Below are 18,740 nucleotides of genomic sequence, written 5' to 3'. Positions count from 1 at the left end.
TTTAGATCAGCTAGGAAGGTTTTTAGGCTAATCACTGATAGGTCATTTGGGTCATTCCAGTAGAGGTTGAAATCACCAAGGAAGATTTGGGCGCAGTATACACCGGAGTTGTTTCTGATGATTTCTATAATTTGTTCAATGGATGGGAGGTTATCTCCTGGAGGGTGGTAAAACGCATGCAGTTTGTATCGAGGCCTATCTTTACTCAGGATATTGATGCCTAGGTATTCACACAAGATGAGAGTAACGGTTTGTGCTTGCTTCACAGAGAGATTATTGCAGTGAGTACAGGGGTTACCTCCACCAGGTCTGTTTGGCCGATCTAATCTGATAATGTCGCAGCTGGGCGGTGCTAGAATGTTGAGCGTTGGAGTGAAGGAGTCATTTAGACAAGTTTCAGTCAGGACTATCAGGTCAAGATCATAAGTAAGGATAAGGTCAGCAATATCCACTGCGTGTTTAGATGCCGATCTGCAATTGAGTAGCGTACATTTCAGGTGGGGTATGGCGACAGCGGAGGCAGCCTGAGTGATCGGAATTTGCTTGAAGTTGGAATTGTTACCTACTCTGGGATTGGGCCTAGCATCTCTATGTGGATTTGACTGAAGGAGGAGGGAGTAAATATTGTTGTCCGATTGGGTATCTTTCATCCTGATGGGTCGGGAGGATGCGTGGGGGTAGGGAAATGTCTTCGAGGTCAAATGAGGAGACGTTGAGATTGCTGATATCCCATTGGAAGTGCGGGGTGACTTCCGTCTAACGTGGTTGTTATTGGATCCCCTCTGTGATGGGATTACAAACATATTTAACTCTGGTAAGAAACACTCAGCATAGATTCTACTTAACAAGGCTAAGATTTGGCACACTACATTATATAACAGCATTCTCAAATAAGGAAAAATGGCTCTATATTTTACCAAACTGCCAGTGTGAGGGAAAGACCCCCCAGTCCACTATGCACTTCTTACTGTTTTGTACCTTTTATAAAGATTTCTAGAGAATTGTTATAAAACCGCTTTTTTAATCAATAGGCTTTATCATTATAAACACGCTTTTAACTTTTTATGTACGATGGATAATATAAAAACTGTTTATTCTGTTATTAATTTTATACAAAGGGCGATTAGGAGAGAAAGGATTTGTCACATCTGGATGCATTAATATCTGAAAAACCTGATGACTGCCTTTAGTTGTGTCAATATTCCGTTATGTTGATATCATCTATCATCCTAATCTCAAATATGTTTATGAATCATTTTTTCTTCCCCTTGTGTTATATGTTAGGATTTTGCACAAAAATGCTTGTTTTGTACATATGCGATTTTTGCACTGATAATTATCAGAGTACCACATATTGAATAAAGATGTAATGCCTGTTATGAAATACTGTTTTTTTAAAAGATGTAAATATTTGAAAACTGTTTTTATTTATGTGTATATAGTACCTTCTGTCTAGTATGCTTTATGGTTGTATATTTTACACCAAATAAAGCTGGTTTGACTTGACTTGACAATTGAATTGCTAAAGGGAGTGTCTATTCTTACCCATCGGCCTGGTGGCACACCAACAATTAGCGAGCTCGGAGGTGAGGGATATTAGGCTTTAAACCTCAACCATAAGTTGATGAAGCTCTTGAGAGAGCTTAGTGAGTTTGGGCTCATTAGTAATGCGGAAACAGGAGGTCGTGATGGGGCCAGCAGTCCAGTTGAAACTGCTCTGGTTTATGGTGTTAGGGAGAAGCTGAGTTGGGTGAACCAGGGGAGCGGGGAATAGAGCTGGAGTCATGATTGAGGAGTGGGGGTGAGGGACTCATAAACAGATTGATGAGTCGATAGGCGCCATGTTATTGGTCATGTTAGGGGGTTCCGAGAGAGCAAGTGTCAGGGTTTGCCAGAAAGGGTGTCACAGATGCATCAGTGCTGACAGCGGGGGCTCAGCACTTTCACCCATTCTTTTTAATCTTCTCCTGGAGCCCCTGGCAAACGCATTGAACTTGGCGAACATTCTTCTGTGTTATTGCATTGTTTGCATCACATTTTCCTAGAGCCTGGCCTGTGTTATTGCATTGTTTGCATCAATCCTAGTGCCTGGCCTGTGTTATTACATTGTTTGCATAAGATTCTCCTAGTACCTGGCCCATGTTATTGCATTGTTTGCATAAGATTCCTCTAGTGCCTGACCTGTGTTATTGCATTGTATGCATCAACCCTAGTGCCTGGCTCGTGTTATTGCATTGTTTGCATCACATTTTCCTAGTGCTTGGCATGCGTTATTGCATTGTTTATATCAGTCCTAGTGCCTGGCCTATGTTATTGCATTGTTTGCATCAATCCTTGTGCTGGGCCTGTGTTATTGCATTGTTTGCATCAACCCGAGTGCCTGGCCTGTGTTATTGCGTTGTTTGCATCAGATTCTCCTCGTGCCTGTCCTGTGTTATTGCATTGTTTGCATCAGATTCTCCTCGTGCCTGTCCTGTGTTATTGCATTGTTTGCATCAGATTCTCCTCGTGCCTGTCCTGTGTTATTGCATTGTTTGGATCATATTCTCCTCATGCCTGGCCTGTGTTATTGCATTGTTTGCATCAGATTCTCCTAGTGCATGGCCTGTGTTATTGCGCTGTTTGCATCAGATTCTCCTCGTGCCTGGCTTTTATTATTGCATTGTTTGCATAAGATTCTCCTAGTGCCTGGCGTGTGTTATTGCATTGTTTGCATCCGTTTATTCTAGTGCTTGGCCCATTTTATTGCATTGTTTGCGTCAGATTCTCCAAGTCCCTGGCCTATGTTATTGCATTTTTGTTTCTTTAACAGTTTTATATAGCGCAAACTTGACCCGAAGGTATCGGGTATCAGAGCGCTTTACACGAACACCAGTTGCATTACATGAGGACACATTAATTTTTGTTAGGCACGGGGAGATTAAGTGATTTGCTCAGAATCACAGGATGTTGCGCGTCCTTGCCGAGACTCGAACCTGGTTCCCCAGATTTGAGGTCGACCGCGCTAGCCATTAGGCCAACTCCTTTCTCCATTGTATTGCATTGTTGCATTGCATTGTTTGCATAAAATCCTTCTAGTACCTGACCTGTGTTATTGCATTGTTTGCGCCAGAGTGTCCTCGTGCCTGGCCGCTGACTGCAAGGACACTGCACTCTTCCTGCAGTTTGAATCTACTTCCTATTTATGTAGCAACAGACAGCACAACATGTCTGCCAGAGATATTGTAAGGTCAGAAACAGTAAATAGGTAAGTAGGTATGGTGGAAAACAAACTGTTGAGTAAGATTTTCATCGAAGAAGCTGCTTTGATAGACGGCAAAACATCCATGTGGAAACATCATCAGTAGGACAATGGTACATGGAATGATAATGGTAGATTTATTTACACTTCTGTGCAGTGTGTGCGTGTCACTTATTGTTCTTTTCTTCCACTCTCATTGGATGCTAGTAATTTTAAATATCTTTACATCCAACAGAAAACCATCCTTGAATGTATGAAATGACCATCTATAATGAAGCTAATGTTGTAAGTCTTCAATAATAGAAGAAATAATGAGCTACAGTATTCAGCAAAACATCAGTGCAGTCAGCGACAGAGGAACCTGCACACAAACAGACAGATCCCGGATGAAGCATCAAGGGCAGTTCGGTGATTGTAAGAGGCTGAGCTGTGCACCTCCACGCCACGAGACGAAGAAATTACCTCTACAAAATTAAGGCAACAACAATAACCAACAACCTCCTGTATAAACACGTGTCCAACACCAGCTTTGATCGTGGGATCAGTATGATGTGATTACGGCAGTGCTCTGTATTCTAATATAATGACAAGCCATCATTTAGTGCTCTAGGTGAATTGTAAACTCTTTCTGGGTAACTCACAACAGCCAGAGAAAAGCACAACAGAGCGGAGCCAGACAATTGACAGGTAAAGGAAAGAGGAGTTCTTGTATCTACAATACAACAGACTGTCCTAATTTGCACCAGCCAAAAGGAAGATACATCTTTACCCGCAAGCGTGCATAGCCATAATCCAATCTAAAGGCACAATCACCTACAAAGACACCTTCTACGTATTAGGAGTGTGGCAAATGTTTGGTGGCTATTGCATTTTATTGTTAAAACAGAAATCAAATGTGTAAAATACCGCACACATATAAAGTGTGTGAGAAAAACACAAGTGCTTTATCAGCCATGTTGGCCCATTAGGAAATACAGTCAAGGGATATAGATAAATATATACCCGACCCAAAGACACTAACCAAGAAAGAAGAATCATACACATGCAGCAAGAGCTTTAGTTTGTCATCACTACTCAAGCTTCATCAGCACACGTACACAGGACAAAAACCTTTCAAGTACAGTGAATGTGTAAAGAGCTTTAGTCACTTATCAAACCTCCAAATTCATCAGCGAACACACACAGGGGAAAAACCATTCAAGTGCACTGAATGTGCAAAGTACTTTAGTAACTTATCAGAACTACAAAGACACCAGCGAACACACACAGGGGAAAAGCCATTCAAGTGCAGTGAATGTGTGAAGAGCTTTAGTCAGTTATTAAACCTCCAAATTCATCAGCGAACACACACAGGGGAAAAGCCATTTAAATGCAGTGAATGTTTAAAGAGCTTTAGTCGATTATCAGTGCTTCAAAGCCATCAGCGAACACACACGGGGGAAAAACCATTCAAGTGCACTGAATGTGCAAAGTTCTTTAGTGAGTTATCAAGCCTTCGAAGACATCAGCGAACACACACGGGGGGAAAGCCATTCAAGTGCAGTGAATGTTTAAAGAGCTTTAGTCGATTATCAGTGCTTCAAAGTCATCAGCGAACACACACAGGGGAAAAACCCTATCATTGTAGTGAATGTGACAGTAGTTTTCGAGACTCTTCAGCATTAAGGAATCATCAGCAAACTCACACAGGAGAAAAACGATTCAAGTGCAGTGAATGTGGAAAGAGCGTTAGGCGATTATCAGTGCTTCAAAGTCATCTGCGAACACACATGGGGGAAAAACCATTCAAGTGCACTGAATGTGCAAAGTACTTTAGTAAATTATCAGTGCTTCAAAGCCATCAGCGAACACACACGGGGGAAAAACCATTCAAGTGCACTGAATGTGCAAAGTGCTTTAGTGAGTTATCAAACCTTCGAAGACATCAGCGAACACACACGGGGGAAAAGCCATTCAAGTGCAGTGAATGTTTAAAGAGCTTTAGTCGATTATCAGTGCTTCAAAGTCATCAGCGAACACACACAGGGGAAAAACCCTATCATTGTAGTGAATGTGACAGTAGTTTTCGAGACTCTTCAGCATTAAGGAATCATCAGCAAACTCACACAGGAGAAAAACGATTCAAGTGCAATGAATGTGGGAAGAGCTTTATTCGATTATCACACCTACAATGTCATCAGCAAACACACACAGGGGAAAAGCCATTCAAGTGCAGTGAATGTGTAAAGAGCTTTAGTCGGTTATCACAACTTCAGTGTCATCAGCGAGCACACACAGGGGAAAAGCCATTTAAATGCAGTGAATGTTTAAAGAGCTTTAGTCGATTATCAGTGCTTCAAAGCCATCAGCGAACACACACGGGGGAAAAACCATTCAAGTGCACTGAATGTGTAAAGAGCTTTAGTCGGTTATCACAACTTCAGTGTCATCAGCGAACACACACAGGGGAAAAGCCATTTAAATGCAGTGAATGTTTAAAGAGCTTTAGTCGATTATCAGTGCTTCAAAGTCATCAGAGAACACACACAGGGGAAAAACCCTATCATTGTAGTGAATGTGACAGTAGTTTTCGAGACTCTTCAGCATTAAGGAATCATCAGCAAACTCACACAGGAGAAAAACGATTCAAGTGCAATGAATGTGGGAAGAGCTTTATTCGATTATCAGACCTACAATGTCATCAGCAAACACACACAGGGGAAAAGCCATTCAAGTGCAGTGAATGTGTAAAGAGCTTTAGTCGGTTATCACAACTTCAGTGTCATCAGCGAACACACACAGGGGAAAAGCCATTTAAATGCAGTGAATGTTTAAAGAGCTTTAGTCGATTATCAGTGCTTCAAAGCCATCAGCGAACACACACGGGGGAAAAACCATTCAAGTGCACTGAATGTGCAAAGTGCTTTAGTGAGTTTTCATGCCTTCGAAGACATCAGCGAACACACACGGGGGAAAAGCCATTCAAGTGCAGTGAATGTTTAAAGAGCTTTAGTCGATTATCAGTGCTTCAAAGTCATCAGCGAACACACACAGGGGAAAAACTCTATCATTGTAGTGAATGTGACAGTAGTTTTCGAGACTCTTCAGCATTAAGGAATCATCAGCAAACTCACACAGGAGAAAAACCATTCAAGTGCAGTGAATGTGTAAAGAGCTTTAGTCGGTTATCACAACTTCAGTGTCATCAGCGAACACACACAGGGGAAAAGCCATTTAAATGCAGTGAATGTTTAAAGAGCTTTAGTCGATTATCAGTGCTTCAAAGCCATCAGCGAACACACACGGGGGAAAAACCATTCAAGTGCAGTGAATGTGTGAAGAGCTTTAGTCGATTATCAGACCTACAAAGACATCAGTGAACACACACAGTTGAAAAACCATACCATTGCAATGAATGTTTGAAGAGCTTTAGTCTGTTATCAAGCCTTCAAAGACACCAGCGTAGACACACACAGGGGAAAAACCATTCAAGTGTAGTGAATATGCAAAGTGCTTTAGTCAGTTATCAAGCCTTCGAAGACATAATCGAACACACACAGGGGAAAATCAAGTTCAAGTGCACTGAATGTGCAAAGTGCTTTAGTCATTTATCAAGCCTACAAAGTGATCAGCGAGCACACACGGGGGAAAAACCATTCAAGTGCAGTGAATGTGTGAAGAGCTTTAGACAGTTATCAGACCTACAATGTCATCAGCAAATACACACGGGTAATAAACCCTATCATTGCAGCGAATGTGACTGCAGTTTTCGCAGCTCTTTAGCATGAAGGTGCCATCAGCGAACTCACACAGGAGAAAAACCATTCAAATGCAGTGAATGTGAAAAGTGCTTTAGTTGGTTATCACAACTTCAGAGTCATCAGCGAGCACACACGGGGAAAAACCCTATTATTGTAGTGAATGTGACAGTATTTTCCGCTTCTCTTCAGCATTAAGGTATCCTCAGCGAACTCACACAGGAGAAAAACCATTCAAGTGCAATGAATGTGGGAAGAGCTTTAATTGATTATCAGAGCTACAAAGTCATCAGCGAACACACAGGGAGAAAACATAGAAGGGCGCTGAAAGTGTGAAGGACTTTTGATAGACTAGCAGTAAAGAAGAAAAACAGATAACAGTATTTGCAGAATTATAAAACTGTTTGTTTCCAGAGACTGTTCATATCACTACACAAAGCAAAGCAACATGATGCACCAGGATACACAGTTGGAGGCGAGCACAATGTGGATTAAAAGAAAAGAAACATTCTTGTTTTTTATTTGGTGAAGAAGAGATACAAAGAAAAAAATTAAATCGCACCTGATCACACTTCCTGTAAAAGCAACACTGAACAATACTGGGACTAACAATGGTATTTTCAGCTAACTCGTGGGATTAGTGTCCGCAGAGAGTAGAGCGGGATGCAGCTCTATCTGTAGAGAGTAGAGTGGGATGCAGCTCTATCTGCAGAAAGTAGAGTGGTACACAGCTCGGTCCGCAGAGAGTAGAGTGGGACACAGCTCCGTCGGCAGAGAGTATTTTAAAAAAAAATGTTTTTATTGTTGTATCAATATTCCAATCATATACATACAACCAGTTTCCAATTTCGTTACAATGTTATCATCTTATGTTGTAAAGTAGAAGCAATAAAGGAGTGCAATTTTCCATTTTCTCCCTGTCTCTTTCGTCTACAAAGAACGTTCATAAACTCTTCCCCCTCCCCCCACAGCACTTACTGAACACACAATTCTCAATATATCTGGTAATGCCTCATGAGTGTATAACTTTATCACTGTTGTAACTGTCGACCCCCTGCCCTTGTACTGCATATGATTCGTATCATTAGATCAGGTTCCGCAACCTGGTCTGCGGGTGAACCATGAACGTGTACGGCTTGTCCAGTAACTAGGTATCCGGTGATACGGGGTGTAGACATAAAACCTTGATTCGCCGGTTCATCGCTAAAGCCTACTCAAAGTGCACCGTAGCGCGTGTGTCGAACTCTAGTAGTAGTGTGTTCCAGTCTAGTGAGATGTGTGTTTTCCTAAGACCGCTGCGTTCCTCTCTCTGCAGTTCTACCCCTTCCGCCTTCCCCCATCTCATTACCTCTCCATGCCAGCTCTCAATGTCCGGTGGCTTAGGTGATTTCCACCTCATCGCTATTGCACGTTTAGCCAACAACAGTGCCAGGTCCACAAATCTAGTAGCAACACTTCTTTTCTTTTCTTTGTATCCCAGACCCAGGACGCCGAAGAGCAGGGACGTGTAAGGTCTGTTCGGGGCCACAGCTTTTAAAATCTCATGTATTGTTACCCAATAATGCCCGAGCTTGGGACAGTCCCAGAACATATGCAGAAGGCCCGCGTCTTCCGCGGTACATCTGGGGCATGTATTCGCTGACTCCGGGAACATTGCATGCAGCCTATGTGGAGTCAGGTATGCTCTGTGGACTACCATTAGCTGAATGAATTTGAACTTCGGGTTGCGTGCTATTTTCTTGGGATATTTCAGTACCGTTTCCCATTCTTTGTCCCCGAGGGCTCTGCCGGCGTCCACTTCCCAGCGGGTCCGGAGGGGCTGCAGTGATATCGCTCTGCCCAAACGAATGCCGTTGGTCAGCCACTTCGTTAGGTGACTACCCGCCCCCATAAGGTATTGCATTGTAAGTAGTGTGTTCGTATCTGGTTCCTGTCCGTCCCTTGCCCAATGCGTGGTTATGTAATGTGAAATTTGCGCGTGAGTGAGAAACAGTGCCCCTGGAGTCTGGTGTAACCCGGTGAAATCTGCGTGTGATAATAGACTGCCATCCAAGAAAAAATCCCCGACAGTTAACACTCCCGCGTCATGCCATAATTTCAGCCTGCGTTCCGTTAGTGTACCAGTTCCCAGGGGGATCCCCAGCAGCGGTATTGTGGGGGTGTATGTAGAGTGTTTGTTAGCGTATCTGACTGCTGCCTTCCAGTGTTGGAGTGCCAGCCTGAGCAAAGGTGGGCCAGAGTTCATTACCTTGGCATGCGGTAGTAGCAACCGGTGTATCTCTCCTCTTGCCCTATCAGCATCAGATATATTCAGCTCATGAAGGTTGCGGCCCGCTAGCCAGTAGGCCAGCCACTGCAGCTGGCACGCGTAGCTATAAGCAATTAGGTCCGGTACTCCCATACCTCCCCTGTCTGTCGGCAGTTGCAATTTTACCAGGCTGATTCGTCTCCTGCCGGATCCCCACACCAACTCTGTTATGACCGTGTTTAGTGCTTTAAAAAAGGACATGGGTATTAGTATCGGTATGTTTGTGAAATAGTAGAGCATTCTGGGCAGTACCACCATTTTTGAGATAGTGACCCTACCCGCCACCGAGAGCGGCAACGTGGTCCAAAAGTGGACCTGTGTCTTCAGGGTAGTAAGGGCTTTACCTAGGTTACCATCTAGCATATCCTGTGCCCGCCTATAAATCTGTATACACAAATATTTGAAAGTCTCGGGCGCAATCCAGAAACTATGCGGTGTAAACTGCAGGTGTGTGTCCTCAAGAGACCCATGAAAGCTGAAAGCATACGATTTAATTTCATTTATAGTGAGACCCGACAGTCCCCTGAAATCTCTAAATATCTCTGGCAATGGTGTTAGCGGGCTCGACAGGTCTCTAAGAAACAATAAGATATCATCCGCGTAACCGGAGATAATATGATGAGTGTTTAGACTTGTCATCCCCTTGTCGACCTCCACAGTCCTTACCTTTAGCAGTAAGGGTTCTAAGGCGATAATGAAGAGCAAGGGCGACAGTGGGCAGCCCTGCCTAGTCCCTTTTGCTATTTCAAATTGTTCTGAGATACACTTGTTGGAACGGACATGTGCTGTGGGGCCCTTGTATAGTAATTTCACCCATGTAATGTATTCAGGTGGTATGCTGAATCTTGCCAGGACTGCGAACATGTAATCCCATCTCAGGGAGTCAAAGGCCTGTCTAAGGTCCAGGGAAATACATCCTTCCGTGTCTCCCACCCCATCACCCTGTGACATCAACTGACTGAGTCTTCGCAAATTCAGCGCGGTGCTCCTACCCGGTACAAAACCACACTGGTCTGGGTGTATTATGTCTGCGACACAGTGTGAGAGGCGGTTCGCTAGCAGCTTACTAAGGATTTTATAATCTGTGTTTAATAAGGATAGTGGTCGATCACTATCAGAGACACTATCAGTGCTTGTGATGTCGTGTCTGGCAGTGCGTTACCTTCTAGGGCTCCCTTGTACAACGTGTGTAATCTTGGGGCTAGGATATCAATGTATGTCAGGTAAAATTCAGCCGGCAAGCCGTCGGACCCCGGGGTTTTGTTCCTTGGCATCCCTTTAATGGCCTGTCTGATTTCCGCTAGCGATATGGGTTTCGACAACTCAGTTCTTTGTGTAGGTGTCAGTTGTGGGATGTATAAGTCTGAAAGGAAGCATTCCAGCTCATGTTCCAACAGTGTGGCATGTGGACCATATAGGTCAGCGTAATAATGTTTAAATGCGTTGTTAATTTCTAATTGGGGTCGTATTATTGATCCGTCTTGGTCTTTCACCTCCGTTATAGGAGCACCTTCTGGAGCGTTGCGTGTTAAGCGCGCCAGCAGGGGCCCTGCCCTGTCTGCTTGCATGTGTTGTCTGTTGGTATATTCCCTGTAATCTATTACTCGTAGTTCCTCTAATAACTCCGCATGTTGAATATGCGCCTCTGGAAGTTGAGTGAGGTTGTCAGCCGTACCCACAGTTTCGGTCCCAAGCAATGCCAGGCTACCTTCAACAGCCCGTAATTTGTCTAATACCAGGTGCTTGACCACAAACTTCATGCCCATCGCTTCCCCACGTATGGTTGCCTTAAACGCGTCCCATTCAATTTGTCTGGTACTGGCTGTGTTCTCATTTTTTGCAAAGTATGCGGTGCTGGCATCTAGTAAAGTGGATCGGAGAACCGAGTCCTCCAATAAGCCTGGCGATAAGCGCCAAGTTGGTACAGGGGTGGGGAGCCTCCCCCACTGTAATGTTAGTTCCACCGGATTGTGATCTGATAGTGTTTTGACCATATGGGTCACCGACAGTATGGACCCGGACAGTGTGCGTGAACAAAATATACGGTCTGTTCTAGTATGTAATTTATGAGGCGGAGAGTAAAACGTGTACTCCCTATGTGTCGTATTCAATGTCCTCCACGCATCAACAAGTTCCCAACCGTCAGCCCAAGACGCTAGTGCCGCAGCTTGCCATCTACTATCAGTGGCATGTAGTGGGGGTGTGATCTATCAAGTGCAATATCTAAGACTGCATTGCAGTCTCCTCCCACCACCCAGTCATGTGCCACCCACCCAGACATTACTCCACTAATATCCTGTAAGAATTTCGATTGCTCCGAGTTGGGCACATATATACAGCCCAGGACTATGCATAAACCATCCAGTAGCCCCCTTATAAACACATATCTCCCTTCCTTGTCCACCTTATGCTCCAAGACCCTGAAAGGGACAGTATTCCTGATCCAGAAGGCCATACCTCGGGAGAACGCTGAATATTCTGTGGCATATAACTGGCCTCTCCATTTCCGTAGTAGCTTAACACCCTCCTCTCTATTCAAATGAGTTTCCTGTATATACGCTATAGATATTTGGCGCCTGTTCAGTTGCGATAGAACTCTATGCCTCTTATGGACTGAGCCTAGGCCCCTCACATCCAGGTGCAGATTTTGTATTTATTAGGGGTCGACATGGCAAAAAACATTACTCTTACAAGACATTACTCTAAGGTTCAACTTGAACATCATGCTGGTATACAGTGTAAGTGTTACCTTTGTGCTGAACTCCCCAACTAAAAGGCACCTCCTCTTAAACTGTGAAGGGCCAAACCAAAGTACCCAACTGGGGTAGTAACAAATCACCATTGTGCCTACGCCTGGGGGGTGTGCCCAGACGTCCCCTACTATCAGTTGTCCACCAAAAGTCACACCTCCGTATCACCCCATTACCAATGTGTTGCTCGGTACCTTTTCCCCCCCTTTAAGTAATCAGGCTGACGCACGGCTACTTTACCAAGCTGCATCTGTCACACCAGTGTTCATAAATCTTCCGCCATCTGAGCCGTGATGCGTGGGAACAATTGCACACTAGTGTCCGTATCTGATGCAGCTGTGTGAGAGCTGGCTTGACTGACGTTTGGCACACTCGTTGAGTCGCCTTGAGTCTGCGGCGGCATCATGGTCACCTCCATCCATTCAGAGGCGTCCTCCGGGGTGTCGAAGAAGAAGGTCCTGCGGTCATGAATAATTTTGAGTCTCGCTGGGAAGAAGAGTGAGTACTTCATGTTACGCTCCTGCAATGTCCGTTTCACTTCCCAAAAGGACGCCCGGGCTTTCTGCACAGCTTGCGTAAAATCCGGGTAAATGGAAATCGTTTTGTTCTCAAACTTTAGTGGGGTTTTCTCTCGTGCACTTTTCAGTACTGCATCCCAGTCTTTGAAGTGTAGGAGTCGTGCTATTAGTGGACGCGGGGGGGGGGGCTCCTGGTTTCGACGGCCTTGGGGGCACTCTGTGGGCCTTTTCTACACTGTACATCGGAGTGAAGTCCCCGGGGTCCATAATGGACTGCAGCCAATCTTTCACAAATTTCGACGGGTTTGTCCCTTCACTGCGTTCCGGCACGCCTAGAATTCGCACATTGTTACGGCAAGAGCGCCCTTCAGCATCGTCCACCTTCTCCCGCAAACCTTTAAGTTGATGTTCCAAGACCTCTAGTCGTGTAGAATGTTCAGTCTGCTGGGGAATCAGATCATCCAGCGCAAGCTTTTGTTCAGCCACTTTTTCGGACAGTTTTTTGTGGTCATCTTTGAGCAGCGAGAGGCCCGCTGACATCGTATCCATCCGCAGTTCGAGTGCTTCTCTGGAAGCTCTGATTTCAGCAAGGATAAGGTCTAGTTTGGCTTCCTGTGACCCCAATCCCGTCATTTGAGGAGGCCAGTGGATCTTCCGAACCAGAGGAGTGCACCACCGTCCGTGAAACTGGGTCAGGTTTGGGGGCGTTATTCCGCACCATCGTTCCACTACTCTCGACGTGCAGGCTTCTCGGTATCCGGAAGGCGCCCCCACCGCAATCACTCGTGTGTTCGATCCAGCGGCGGTCCGACTCACCACTCACCCCTGCAACCAGCCTCCTTGTCGGTCTGTGTGCCTAGGCCCACCTGTGGCATAATGTTCTTTGGAGCGCCCAGCTTTGAAAACTTAGCAGTGCCTCAAAGGAAGCTTCCAGGGTCTTCACGGTGTTCTCTACTTTCTCAGCGTTCCATTCTTGGTCTTGCACCTGTACAAATCCTCACCCCCTTCGCTGTCTGAAGTCTTACACTCTCCATGTACTTAGCAGTTAGATCCTTGCAAGTGAGTCCAACAGTGGACCGCGTGTGACGCACCCCCTCATTTAGCCCCTTCGGAGCACAGTGTTATTGTAGTGCGTGGGGTCCCAGCCTGAGCTCGGAGGCGACTGTCGACGTCAGCCGCGGAAAATGGAGGAGGATGTCGTAGGCGAAGGGGGGAGGGAAGGGAAGGCGATAAGGGGTGCGTCTGCACCAGTCCCACGGGCGTCCCCCATCCAGCAGTACAGTGAGTGCAGGGCGAAACAGGTGTGGGGGGGTCAGCAGGAACAACAACCGCTCTTCGGGCCACCCCGCCGTTCACTCGAATCGCAGGAGGCGGTCAGATTTCACCTCAGATGCAGGGCAATGGCCGCCATCCTCTTTTGTGGGCGTGTCCCGGTAGAATAATCCACCGCGTCTCTCTTATTCCGGGCCCTGAGTCGTCCCGCGGGCAAGGCAGCACACCGCCCTCTCCCCGGCAAGAGTTCGGAGGGTCACCCCCTTAGGCAATAGTCTGTGCATTGCTTTGCAATAGTCTCTGTGCATTGCTTTGCAATAGTCTCTGTGCATTGCTTTGCAATAGTCTGTGCATTGCTTTGCAATAGTCTCTGTGCATTGCTTTGCAATAGTCTCTGCGCATTGCTTTGCAATAGTCTCTGCGCATTGCTTTGCAATAGTCTCTGCGCATTGCTTTGCAATAGTCTCTGCGCATTGCTTTGCAATAGTCTTTGTGCATTAATTTGCAATAGCCTCTGTGCATTAATTTGCAATAGCCTCTGTGCATTGCTTTGCAATAGTCTCTGTGCATTGCTTTGCAATAGTCTGTGCATTGCTTTGCAATAGTCTCTGTGCATTGCTTTGCAATAGTCTCTGTGCATTGCTTTGCAATAGCCTCTGTGCATTGCTTTGCAATAGTCTCTGTGCATTGCTTTGCAATAGTCGGTGCATTGCTTTGCAATAGTCTCTGTGCATTGCTTTGCCATAGTCTGTGCATTGCCATGCAATAGTCTCTGTGCATTGCTTTCCAATAGCCTCTGTGCATTGCTTTGCAATAGCCTCTGTGCATTGCTTTGCAATAGTCTGTGCATTGCTTTGCAATAGTCTATGTGCATTGCTATGCAATAGTCTCTGTGCATTGCTTTGCAATAGTCTGTGTGCATTGCTTTGCAATAGTCTCTGTGCATTGCTTTGCAATAGTCTGTGCAGTGCTATGCAATATTCTCTGTGTATTGCTTTGCAATAGTCTCTGTGCATTGCTTTGCAAAAGTCTCTGTGCATTGCTTTGCAATAGTCTGTGCATTGCTTTGCAATAGTCTCTGTGCATTGCTTTGCAATAGTCTCTGTGCATTGCTTTGCAATAGTCTGTGCATTGCTTTGCAATAGTCTCTGTGCATTGCTTTAAAATAGTCTCTGTGCATTGCTTTGCAATAGCCTTTGCGCATTGCTTTGCAATAGCCTCTGTGCATTGCTTTGTAATAGTCTCTGCGCATTGCTTTGCAATAGTCTCTGTGCATTGCTTTGCAATAGTCTCTGCGCATTGCTTTTCAATAGTCTCTGCGCATTGCTTTGCAATAGTCTCTGCGCATTGCTTTGCAATAGTCTCTGCGCATTGCTTTGCAATAGTCTCTGTGCATTGCTTTGCAATAGTCTATGTGCATTAATTTGCAATAGCCTCTGTGCATTGCTTTGCAATAGTCTCTGTGCATTGCTTTGCAATAGTCTGTGCATTGCTTTGCAATAGTCTCTGTGCATTGCTTTGCAATAGCCTCTGCGCATTGCTTTGCAATAGTCTCTGTGCATTGCTTTGCAATAGTCTCTGTGCATTGCTTGGCAATAGTCTATGTGCATTGCTTTGCAATAGTCTCTGTGCAGTGCTTTGCAATAGTCTCTGTGCATTGCTTTGCAATAGTCTGTGCATTGCTTTGCAATAGTCTGTGCATTGCTTTGCAATAGCCTCTTCGCATTGCTTTGCAATCGTCTCTGTGCACTGCTTTGCAATAGTCTCTGTGCATTGCTATGCAATAGTCTCTGTGCATTGCTGTGCAATAGTCTCTGTGCATTGCTTTGCAATAGTCTCTGTGCATTGCTTTGCAATAGTCTCTGTGCATTGCTTTGCAATTGTCTCTATGCATTGCTTTGCAATAGTCTGTGCATTGCTTTGCAATAGCCTCTGTGCATTGCTTTGCAATAGTCTCTGCCTGTGCAATAGGCCTGACCCTAGGCTTCCGGAGTTCTTGATCACCAAAGGCTCCAGTGATCTAAGCCCGACCAGGGCTATGTCCGACCAGGGCTGTAGGCCGCGTTGGGAGCGTGTTAGGGACGCGTAAAGGGGCGCAGGGCGCAGAACTCTGCCCGTTTCACCCCAGCATTTAGGGGAGGACACAGAATCTGGGAAAGCCAGTGGGAAGGATTTTCCAGGTGGAGAGTTCAGTGAGATAATCTGAAACACAATAGTGCTGGTGATCTGGCTGGTGCATTCTGTGAACCACTTTTGTCGGGAGCAGCCTGCCATCATGCCCTGATAAACACAACTCTAGTCCCAAGCCAGTGACCTCAGCAAATGCAAAGACAATCATAGTTATAGTCTCCTGCATCTGATTCTTGCCATCTTCATGTGAAACGTTGGCGTTATCATGTCTGCTGCGCACACTTTGTTCATATGTGTACAATTTAAGTGTGTGCACCTGATCACTGTCTTGGACAGAGCTCTGCCTGTGAACACCCCATGATAAGCATTGGTGGTTCAGTGGTAGAATTCTCCCCTGCCACGCGGGAGGCCCGGGTTCGATTCCCGGCCAATGCAAGACTGCATTGTTTTGACTTTGTTTTCAAAAGGAAATATATGAACTCAGTGGGGAATAATATGGTAAGCAGTGACCCCGACGTGATTGGAACACGCAACCTTCTGATCTGGAGTCAGACGCGCTACCGTTGCGCCACGAGGTCCGTACACTTACAGCCTTCGAGCCAGATCAGCAAATGCTGTGGGCCTTTTGACTTATTTTCCCCTCCTCATATGCCTACAGTTGTATTACAGGGCTAGGCCTTTTGTTTTCTATCCTAATTATGAAATTGACTGCAGGTGCAGAGAGAACGCAGAGGATTGAAATGTTCAGGTAAAGGATCTTAAGCAGGAGAGAGCAGAGGTACGCATCTGTGTTTCATTCAAGTGTTTCATGCAGGCAAAAGGGTACTTCCCTGGGTGGGCTTGAACCACCAACCTTTCGGTTAACAACCGAACAAGCTAACCGATTGCACCACAGAGAATGATAACTGTAGCACAGTTCCTGAGACTCAATGTATATCTTGATATGTGTGTGCCTGCCTGGAGCTTGTGTTATATAATGCGTCTTTATGCCATACAACATTTCTCATTTGCTTAGTGTCTTGTTACTGTTGGATGTTATGATGAATAGACTACTGTCTAATGGTGTTAGAGCCAGTATTACTACCGGTCCCAGTGTATGAGACACATACATGACTTTTCTGTTGCCTGCTTAGCATAGCTCCCTGCTCCTCTGTAGGTGTGCTACCAGACAGTAAGGCGTGTGTCTTGCCCATCAGATGTGTTATGTTAGACTTGACTTCTCTGCGAGCAAAGTCTCCCTCCCATAGCAGGTGCTTCCTCTGAACTCTTGACTTGTAAGACTTCTGGGAAAGGCCCTCCCTAGCCCCTCACTCTGATAGATACATTTACCTTCAGAGCTCAGCTTTGGAGAAAGAGATTGGGCAGAGAGCACATAGGGGAAGGCCCACGGTGCACACTTTATTTTACATAAATGCTCGGGCTTGTGGGAGGACAGGGACATGAGGATTCTCAGGGAAACAAATCCCAGGGGTATTGATGGATAGGCCCTGAAACACAACAATCCCGTAATGGCCAGGCACAAGATGCCTGTGCAATAGGCCTGACCCTAGGCTTCCGGAGTTCTTGATCTCCAAAGGCTCCAGTGATCTAAGCCCGACCAGGGCTGTGCCCGACCAGGGCTGTAGGCCGCGTTGGGAGCACGTTAGGGATGCGTAAAGGGGCGCAGGGGCGCAGAACTCTGCCCGTTTCACCCCAGCATTTAGGGGAGGACACAGAACGTGGGAAAGCCAGTGGGAAGGATTTTCCAGGAGGAGAGTTCAGTGACATAATCTGAAACACAATAGTGCTGGTGATCTGGCGGGTGCATTCTGAGAACCACTTTTGTCGGGAGCAGCCTGCCATCATGCCCTGTTAACCACAACTATAGTCCAAAGCCAGTGACCTCAGAAAAAGCAAAGACATTCATACTTATAGTCTCCTGCATCTGATTCTTGCCATCTTCATGTGTAACGTTGACTTTATCATTCCTGCTGCGCACACTTTGTTCATATGTGTACAATTTAAGTGGTGCACCTGATCACTGTCTTGGACAGAGCTCTGCCTGCGTACACACCATGTGAAGCATTGGTGGTTCAGTGGTAGAATTCTCGCCTGCCACACGGGAGGCCTGGGTTCGATTCCCGGCCAATGCGCGGCTGCATTGTTTTGACTTTGTTTTCGAAAGGAAATATATGAACTCTGTGGGGAATAAAATGGTAAACAGTGACCCCGACGTGAATTGAACACGCAACCTTCTGATCTGGAGTCAGACGCGCTACCGTTGCACCACAAGGTCCTTACACTTGCAGCCTTCGAGCCAGATCAACAAATGCTGTGGGCCTTTTTACTTATTTTCCCCTACTCATATGCCTAGAGTTGTATTACAGGGCTTGGCCTTTTGTTTTCTATCCTAATTATGAAATTGAATGCAGGTGCAGAGAGAACGCAGAGGATTGAAATATTCAGGGAAAGGGTCTCAAGCAGAAGAGAGCAAAGGTATGTATCTGTGTTTCAATAAAGTGCTTCATGCAGGCAAAATGATTCGTCCCTGGGTGGGTTTGAACCACCAACCTTTTGATAAACAGCCGAACACGCTAAACGTTTGCGCCACAGAGACTAGTGACTGTAGCACTTTTCCTTAGACTCAATATATATCTTGATATGTGTGCGCCTGCCTGGAGCTTGTCTTATATAAGCCATCATCATGTGAAACGTTGGCGTTATCATGTCTGCTGCGCACACTTTGTTCATATGTGTACAATTTAAGTGTGTGCACCTGATCACTGTCTTGGACAGAGCTCTGCC

The 18,740-nt window shown here is 45.6% G+C and overlaps 3 non-coding genes and 1 pseudogene across 3 annotated transcripts; 1 reads left to right on the top strand and 3 right to left on the bottom strand.

The window, feature by feature from the left end:
- Nucleotides 1–3,479: 3,479 nt before the first annotated feature.
- Nucleotides 3,480–7,806, top strand: LOC144806225 (uncharacterized; annotated as a pseudogene).
- An 8,656-nt stretch (nt 7,807–16,462) lies between these two features.
- On the bottom strand, nt 16,463–16,534 carry TRNAW-CCA (transfer RNA tryptophan (anticodon CCA)). The gene has a single exon. It is a non-coding gene; the product is annotated as a tRNA-Trp (tRNA).
- Nucleotides 16,535–16,781: 247 nt separating this feature from the next.
- TRNAN-GUU (transfer RNA asparagine (anticodon GUU)) lies at nt 16,782–16,855 on the bottom strand. Its single transcript has one exon. It is a non-coding gene; the product is annotated as a tRNA-Asn (tRNA).
- A 1,304-nt stretch (nt 16,856–18,159) lies between these two features.
- On the bottom strand, nt 18,160–18,231 carry TRNAW-CCA (transfer RNA tryptophan (anticodon CCA)). Its single transcript has one exon. It is a non-coding gene; the product is annotated as a tRNA-Trp (tRNA).
- Nucleotides 18,232–18,740: the final 509 nt, after the last annotated feature.

This window comes from Lissotriton helveticus (genome assembly GCF_964261635.1).
Source record: "Lissotriton helveticus chromosome 1_1 unlocalized genomic scaffold, aLisHel1.1 SUPER_1_unloc_54, whole genome shotgun sequence".
NCBI lineage: Eukaryota > Metazoa > Chordata > Amphibia > Caudata > Salamandridae > Lissotriton > Lissotriton helveticus.
Note: the sequence above shows the minus strand (reverse complement) of the source record. Positions and strands in the feature narration are given on the sequence as shown.